General features: G+C 38.3%; 1 non-coding gene across 1 annotated transcript; it reads right to left on the minus strand.

The window, feature by feature from the left end:
• Nucleotides 1–2,278: 2,278 nt before the first annotated feature.
• Trnas-uga (transfer RNA serine (anticodon UGA)) lies at nt 2,279–2,353 on the minus strand. The gene has a single exon. It is a non-coding gene; the product is annotated as a tRNA-Ser (tRNA).
• Nucleotides 2,354–7,968: the final 5,615 nt, after the last annotated feature.

Consider the following 7,968-nt stretch of genomic DNA (forward strand, 5'->3'; position numbering starts at 1 on the left):
TTCAGCATTCTTCTGTAACCGGAGGTAATACCTTGTCAAATGATTTTATGAACAATATTTTCCTCACATAATCCACCCATGAAACATACTTTCTCCTTTGTACTAGATCATATATACAGAAATATCTTATAAAAATGCTTTTTTTGGACTTGTTGGTAGTTTCTGGAATATAGCATAAATTGCTTCATTATGCACTTCGCTACAATAAATGAACTAATTGACAGCACAAGAGTAACTCCATGAGGTGTCAAAGTCATGGGAAAGCGATATGCACGTATACCAATGGCAATAGTATCGTGTGCACAAGGTGTAGAAGGTCCGTGCCTTGGCAGAGCCCTCATTTGTATTCAGATGATTCATGTGGAAAGGTTTCCGACGTGATTATGACGTATGACGGGAATTAACAGACTTTGAATATGGAATGGTAGTTAGTGCTTAGATGCATAGGTCATTCCATTCCGAAAATCGTTAGGGAATTCAATATTCCGACGTCCATAGCGTCAAGAGTGTGTCGAGAATACCACATTTCAGGCATTACTTTTCAGCACGGACAAGGCAGCGGCCGAAGTCCTTCACTTAATGACCTAGAGTAGAGGTATTCTATCGAGTTATCAGTGCTAACCGACAAGCAACAGTGCATTGAAACGCCCCCTTAGAAAAATTATACACGACTATGCTTAAACTGACACACAATAGTTTTTAGCGCAACGCAATCTGACTTTCAAAAATCCCTACGAAAGAATGGCCCTGACTAACATTAACCTATATATTTCACAAATCACTTACCTCACAAAAATCTTCGTTACTCGAACTACTGCAATACAGCGAGCGCCACTACTGCCAGCTAACTAAAAGATTCAAACTACGGAAGTCATTAACTACTGATAGGCACAGTTAGCAAATGAAAGATTTTAATAGAAAACAAACAATGTATTTACCTTTATAGTCATAATATATATATCAGTTCATGACACCAATCCTTACAAATTTCAAAACTCCGCCATCTCTCTCCCCACGTCCACAACTGCTGGCGGCTCACCTCCAACTGCAAAACGCTACGTGCTGTTAGCATCCAGCTACCGCTGCCCGACACTACAATGGCAGACAACAATGCAAGCTAGCCACAGACTGCGCATAGCACAGCCAGTGATTTTTCATACAGAGCGCTATGTGGCGTTACCAATAAGAAAACCTAAACAGCCTACTTACATAGCCCCCATGCTCCCCACAAAAAATTTTTACAAATTGTTTTGGGCAGTGGCCAATAATGATTTGATAAAATTTTTCATAATTACTATAACAAAGATATCAAATGCACACACTTATTGATACAATGTTGGTCAAAAGCTAAAATTTTCTCACAGTCCATATAGACAGTCCTGATCATTCATCACAGTAAAATAGTAGGGTTTTTCTCAAAGACTGAGCAATAAAAGAAAATGCACACGGAAGTAGTGGATTTCCATGCAGTCTTGAAGAAGTAGTGTTGTCCTTCCAACGGAAAGACAGTGCTGACTCTTGACATGCAGACAGGTAATGGGCCACAGCAGAGTCAGTCGACGTTGAAGACTATCGGTAGGTAGGTCATCACAGAGCAGACCCACTGTAGTCCTGGTAGAGATTACTATTGGTGGGCCACCAGAGGTGCAGACCCATTGCAGTCCTTGTAGAAATAATGGTATTGGTGGGTCATCAAAGGTGTAGACTCACTGTAGTCCTTGTGGAGATGGCCAGCAGCAATCTGTTGCGAATGTGCAGGTGCACAATCACCCTCGAAGAGTCTTGCGAAGAATATAGCTAGTCCATAAACTACCACTCGTCCAATCACAAAGAATTTGTTTGAAATGTCCTTAGAACCAGCAATGCTGTTATCCAGTCCCTTGCTGAATTATTAACACACGTGCAAACACTATCAGTCCCTACTTCTCACATATTCTCCATATACTATGACCAACAGAAACGTGTGCAGTGAAATGTAATTTACAAGATAGTTAATTTGATGAACTGGTGTCAATTACAATTTTATAACATAATAATACAATAACAAAGGTACAAAATACATCATTAAAGAACAAAACAATACAGATAACATTTGTAGTAGTACAGGCTTTACAAAAGAATCGAAATAGCAAATATATCAGTATTACAAAAATTACGACATAAGTACATACATAAAAGATCAGAATAACTTTTGAAACATAAACTTCACACATGAGCATTAAAACAAAACACAATAAATAATGTCTGAACATGGAACTTCCTGGCAGATTAAAACTGTGTGCCCGACCGAGACTCGAACTCGGGACCTTTGCCTTTCACGGGCAAGTGCTCTACCAACTGAGCTACCGAAGCACGACTCATGTCCGGTACTCACAGCTTTACTTCCGCCAGTATCCGTCTCCTACCTTCCAAACTTTACAGAAGCTCTTCTGCGAACCTTGCAGAACTAGCACTCCTGAAAGAAAGGATACTGCGGAGACATGGCTTAGCCACAGCCTGAGGGATGTTTCCAGAATGAGATTTTCACTCTGCAGCGGAGTGTGCGCTGATATGAAACTTCCTGGCAGATTAAAACTGTGTGCCCGACCGAGACTCGAACTCGGGACCTTTGCCTTTCGCGGGCAAGTGCTCTACCAACTGAGCTACCGAAGCACGACTCACGTCCTGTACTCACAGCTGTACTTCCGCCAGTATCCGTCTCCTACCTTCCTTTCTTTCAGGAGTGCTAGTTCTGCAAGGTTCGCAGAAGAGCTTCTGTAAAGTTTGGAAGGTAGGAGACGGATACTGGCGGAAGTAAAGCTAAACATGACAAAGCTCAAGCAGAAAAAATATTACAGTAAAAATGTTTAATACCTATGTCACATCTTAACACTAGAGTGATGCATCACAAGAACATACGCTAGCAGATAAATTACCAAATCGTAAAAAAATTATTTATGCAGTTCCTGTGAAGGGAAATGTCTATTTATGTTCCCTCGTTTTCTTAGAAGTAGATCATAATTTTTTTTACTGGACCTGTAGGCATAAAATAATTATATTAGTACATCTATTAAATTTTATTTTAACCAATGCTGCAGTGCAGCTAGAAACTAGATATTAAACAAAATAGGCAAAGCAAGGCATGAAACGTCATTCGCTAGCCATAAGGCATTTCATAATGCAGTAAATAATCTTCCAACTAGCAAAACAATAGACATGAAACGTTGCTCATCATTTCATTTAAGTAAATATCATAAATTAAGAACTCTACAGTGTAATCACGTTTTCAAGTTTGAGGGTTTCGTACTTACTATGCTTTCTACAAAGGAATGTCAATAGCGAGGATAATGGATTCTTCTTTCTTTTTACCTGTGCCTCTGAAAGGCACACACTAATGGCTTTCTTTTTGTCAGGTGGTTGTCGCGCAGCTGGGGGCCCACGACGCATTACGTGCAGGTGGTCACTTACCTTTCTTACTGAAAAATTTACGACAGCAGTTTCCGCTACAGTGACAGTCTCTTATAAAAATATTTTCACAGGTTGAGAATTTGCGTTATAAATGTGTAAAAAATAAAATCCTATAAATATAAGAGTGTCCAAAAATTTTCGTCGGTATTGTAATACATTCAAGCATTTACATACATTTCATAACTCTTAAAGTACCATTCTTGGTTTTCAACAACCTTTTTCACAAACCAGAGTCCCTAACCACTACTCATTATTCCTTACCTTATTCGTCGACACTTCTTCAATATTTCATCATAACAGATACGTAGCATAATCAAATAACTCATATAGCATCAGCTTATTGACCATAAACATACCGCAACAGGATAATACACATAGTCATCGTAATAATAACATCATAAACCTCGGTCAAATTCTCAAAATCGTCGTAGCTTCCTCCAATAATTTCAAAACCTAAAAAAAATTCTCTGCTCATGTCAAAAGTGTCATCTACCTCAAACGTACTTTAAAAATCATGATCCAATACTAAATATGTCATTCAAAGCTCTCATAGTATCACAATGGTTCCGAAAAAATATGAACAGTTCACAAAGTACAGACAAATTCAATTTCGTAAGTGTGAAGTTATCCAACTGTGTAATTACGTAAACATCTGTCACTGATGTAGTAAAATGAATGTTTGTCTCTCCCAGTTAAATGATCAGATAGCTGTGTAATTCTGTGTTAGAGAAATATGGTACCAATGAGTAAAATTGTACAAGCAAATACCATATTAGCTAGGGCTCCTTGTGCTTGCCAAACACAGGGTACACAAACTAAGCGTGTATCCCCCCCTGAGGATTAATGTAATTATATCCTCAGGTGTTACAGGTTACAGCAATGGAATGAAATGTATCACAGAAAACCTTTGTATCATTGTACTTCAAATATCTTTAAAAATAAATGTTTTAAGTACAAAATTAATCACTCAAATACTTGTACTGTAGCGCTAAATGTGCGTTTTGCTGTAAGATAATTCTGTGGAACTGTCGTAGTTATCGTCCTCTGTAAGCAAAGTTCTGCTGAAGTCAATGTACTTACCTCATCGTAAATGAAGGTGAAATGCTTTCCGTATAGATATCGTAGTTATTACGTACCTTACTGTGATCAAGAAAGTACTATAATGTTACGTATTGTTGTGCTACGATGAAGGCTGTCTCATTGTAGCTATACCACAAAAGTTACTACTAAAATTTGTTTTACTTTCCAGAATAATACAGAAAAACTGTGCAGATATAAAACAGATACACCGCAAAAGCACAATGTAAATTGTGTCACACATTAGTAGTGTCGTGATATAATCGTGTAGCTATCAAAGAAACCAAACGCTAAGTCATCTTTAATCTCACAGAAAGTACTTCAAATAAAGACTGTCTTTTCAACTGAACCAAAATGTTGCATTAAAACCTCATTAACAGCATATGTTCTAAGTATGTAAGCCTTATAGTCGTTACGTAATCGTGCAACTAACAAGCAAGAATGTACAAATAACAACACTGTGTCGTCTGTTCACTATAACAATGCATTCGTAATTTCTGTTTAAAAATGTTCCCTAGGTTCTAGACTGTATAGTTAACTTCAAAACATTGTTGCATGTTAACAGTTTCTCAGTCTGACAAAGTATACTAGTGACGTGACGTGAACAGCTTTATGGCAAAGACAAAGTTAAAAAGCAGATTATCTTTCAATAAACGGTTTTACATGTGAAATGTAGTACAATCCTTTACTCTTCCTAGTGCTCAGAGTTAACTTGAACGCAATTATCATGCGGCATACGTCGGTAAAGAATACTGGAATTTTTCTCAAGGTTAGCGTCTATGTTATTTTTCTCTGAGCCAGCCGGCGCAGGTGGCTGCTTGGGGTGCGAGTCATTGTCTGTTTCTTTGTTGGCACGTGCCGTCATTAGGATTAGGAGACCTAACTTCTACAAATTCACCTTGTAGAGAAGGCCCTGCCCGGTTTGAAGCTCGCCAGTTCTGATGCAATGCAGGTCTGTCGTTACGATGATATCGTCTGTCGTCATATCGGTAATTTCTGTAATTAATTTCTTGTCGGTCACGTGGTGGAGAATTTCTCCCTGAATTATCACTGCACGGTGGACCGTTGCCTCTGAAATTATTCTGTCTCCCGTGATAATAATTGTTTTGGTTCCCATATTGTCTGTTTCTATGGCAGTCTCTGCGATAGTCATTATCGCGGAGGTGCGACCTTTCCCTGTAATTATTACTACTCTGCCAACGGTTGTCATACGGGTGGTGTTTTGGTCACGATTTACGTTGTACGAATAGCCTTGTCGTGTATTATTTCTGTCATCGCGGAATTGTGACAGGTGTGACCTGTAATTGTTGTGCTCCTGTTTTCGCGTTCCGCGATTATCAGTGTCAATTTCCAGTTCTTGTAACAGTCCCTGAAAAGCTTCAATGTCGTCTTTGCATCGTCCTGCTAAAATAATCTGTCGTAAATGTTCAGGTAATTTGATTAAGCAAATGCGGATGAATTCTGAGGGGCTGTATGGGTTTGAAAGATACTGATTCTTATGTAACATGTCTTCAAAATATTTGACAAGACTGGAAAATTCAGATTGTTCGAAATATTTCATCATTATGATGCTATGTTTTACTCGGTCTTGTGTAGCTTGAGACCAATATGCTGAAAGGAAGGCATGATAAAATTCTCCTTCACTGTGACAATCGTGAATGACCGATCGCATTCTTACAGCTGGTTCATTCTCCAAGTAGCCACACATAAATTCTAATCTGTGCTCTAATGACCAGTTGGGAGGAAAAAAAATGAGAGAATTGATGGAGCCACACTTGTGGATGAATGTCGTTGCCAGAATTCTTAAATGTTTTGAATTTACGTGTAGTAAAGAACAGCTTATAGGCAAAATCATCGTGTCGGCGGGTTGCATGTCGGTCATTGTTACGTCGTTTCGGCGGTTCCATCTGAAAATTCGGTGTACTTTGCCAATTTCTTTCATAATCTCCAAAGTGTTATTTTTTTGTGGCAGTTCCGTATTTTTATGTCCCTCTTTCCGTATTGGTGTGCGAGAGTCGTCTGAAATACGTAATTCTTGTATTACCTGTGTCAGCTGATCTTGTACTTCCCGGATTTCTCTTTGGTGTTGCGTATTAATTTGATTTTGATTTTGTTTGAATTTCCTAATTTGTTCGAACTCTTCTGTGTCATTAAAGACTACCGGTTTTGTGTCATTCAGATTATCATCTACCTTTGTAGATAAATTATTTAGCTGATCCGAAAGTTCAACTACTTTCTCTGATAATGAACTAATGTCCTCCATATGTCTTTCTGAACCAATTTTCAGAGTATCTACTGTGTCCTTTAAGTTTTCTTGAGTTTTTGCAAATTGCGTAACTGAATCGGTACATGCAACTGAGTCAATTTTAGCTTGCAAGGTCTCATGATTTTCATGAACAATTGTTTGCAGTTCTTTTATGGCTCCTTCGTGATTCTGTAATGCATTTTCATGCCGCGAAAAAATAGGTTGGAAATGCTCACAAATTTGTGTTTTCACCTCACTACAGATTTTTTGGCATTTCGATTCAATGTTATGTAACTCAGTAGTTAAATCTGCACGTGTTTGTTCAAGTGTGGTGTCTAACTTTTGAAGCTTTTGCTGTGTTTGTCTCTGATTTTGTTCCATTGTGTCTAACTGTTGCTGTGTTTGTCTCTGGTGTTGTTCCATTGTGTCTAACTGTTGCTATGTTTGTCTCTGGTGTTGTTCCATTGTGCCTAACTTTTGAAGATTTTGTTCCATTGTGTCTAACTTTTGAAGCTTTTGTCCCATTTGTTGCATTAATTGTAATAACAATCCACTGGTGTCTGAAACATGTTCCTTAGTGCAACGGTGAGGACGCAAATCCTGAATCTACAGTATTTGCAAGATTGTGTCCTGTCATTTCGGAATCCTGAGACGATCTGTTGCCGACCTATCGATCGATAACGCTTCCCTGTTCACTAATTGTTTCACTGCCTACACCATTATTTGCAACCCACTCCATTTCCCTATGCACAATTACCAAATTACTACTTTGAACATTAGTTAATTCATTACATGGTGGCGCTAACACACTGCTTTCGTCTTCACTGTCATTTCACAGTTTACATTGGAGCCTAGTATTACGTTTTTCACAGGCCATTATTGTCACAATATTTCACACGACAACACAAAAAAGCTCAATTTGAAAAGCAAAAATAAGAGAACACATTAACATATCACTGAAAATAATATCTAGTTAATTGCAAGCGCAGCTGCGAAATACTTCGTGCAAAACTACATGCATGCCACAACTAATTTACTGTACAACAATGAAAGACTGCAACTACAAAGGAAATTCTCTCAATGATTACGCGCTAGCAATAAACAAAAGCTACACTAATTACACAAACTATAAGGAAAAAATCAGAAGATTCCAGTGAGATATCCTCGGCTAAGAGTCGACATATGAAACGTCCCCTTTG

The sequence above is a fragment of the Schistocerca gregaria genome, chromosome 8 (assembly GCF_023897955.1).
Source record: "Schistocerca gregaria isolate iqSchGreg1 chromosome 8, iqSchGreg1.2, whole genome shotgun sequence".
Classification (NCBI taxonomy): Eukaryota; Metazoa; Arthropoda; class Insecta; order Orthoptera; family Acrididae; genus Schistocerca; species Schistocerca gregaria.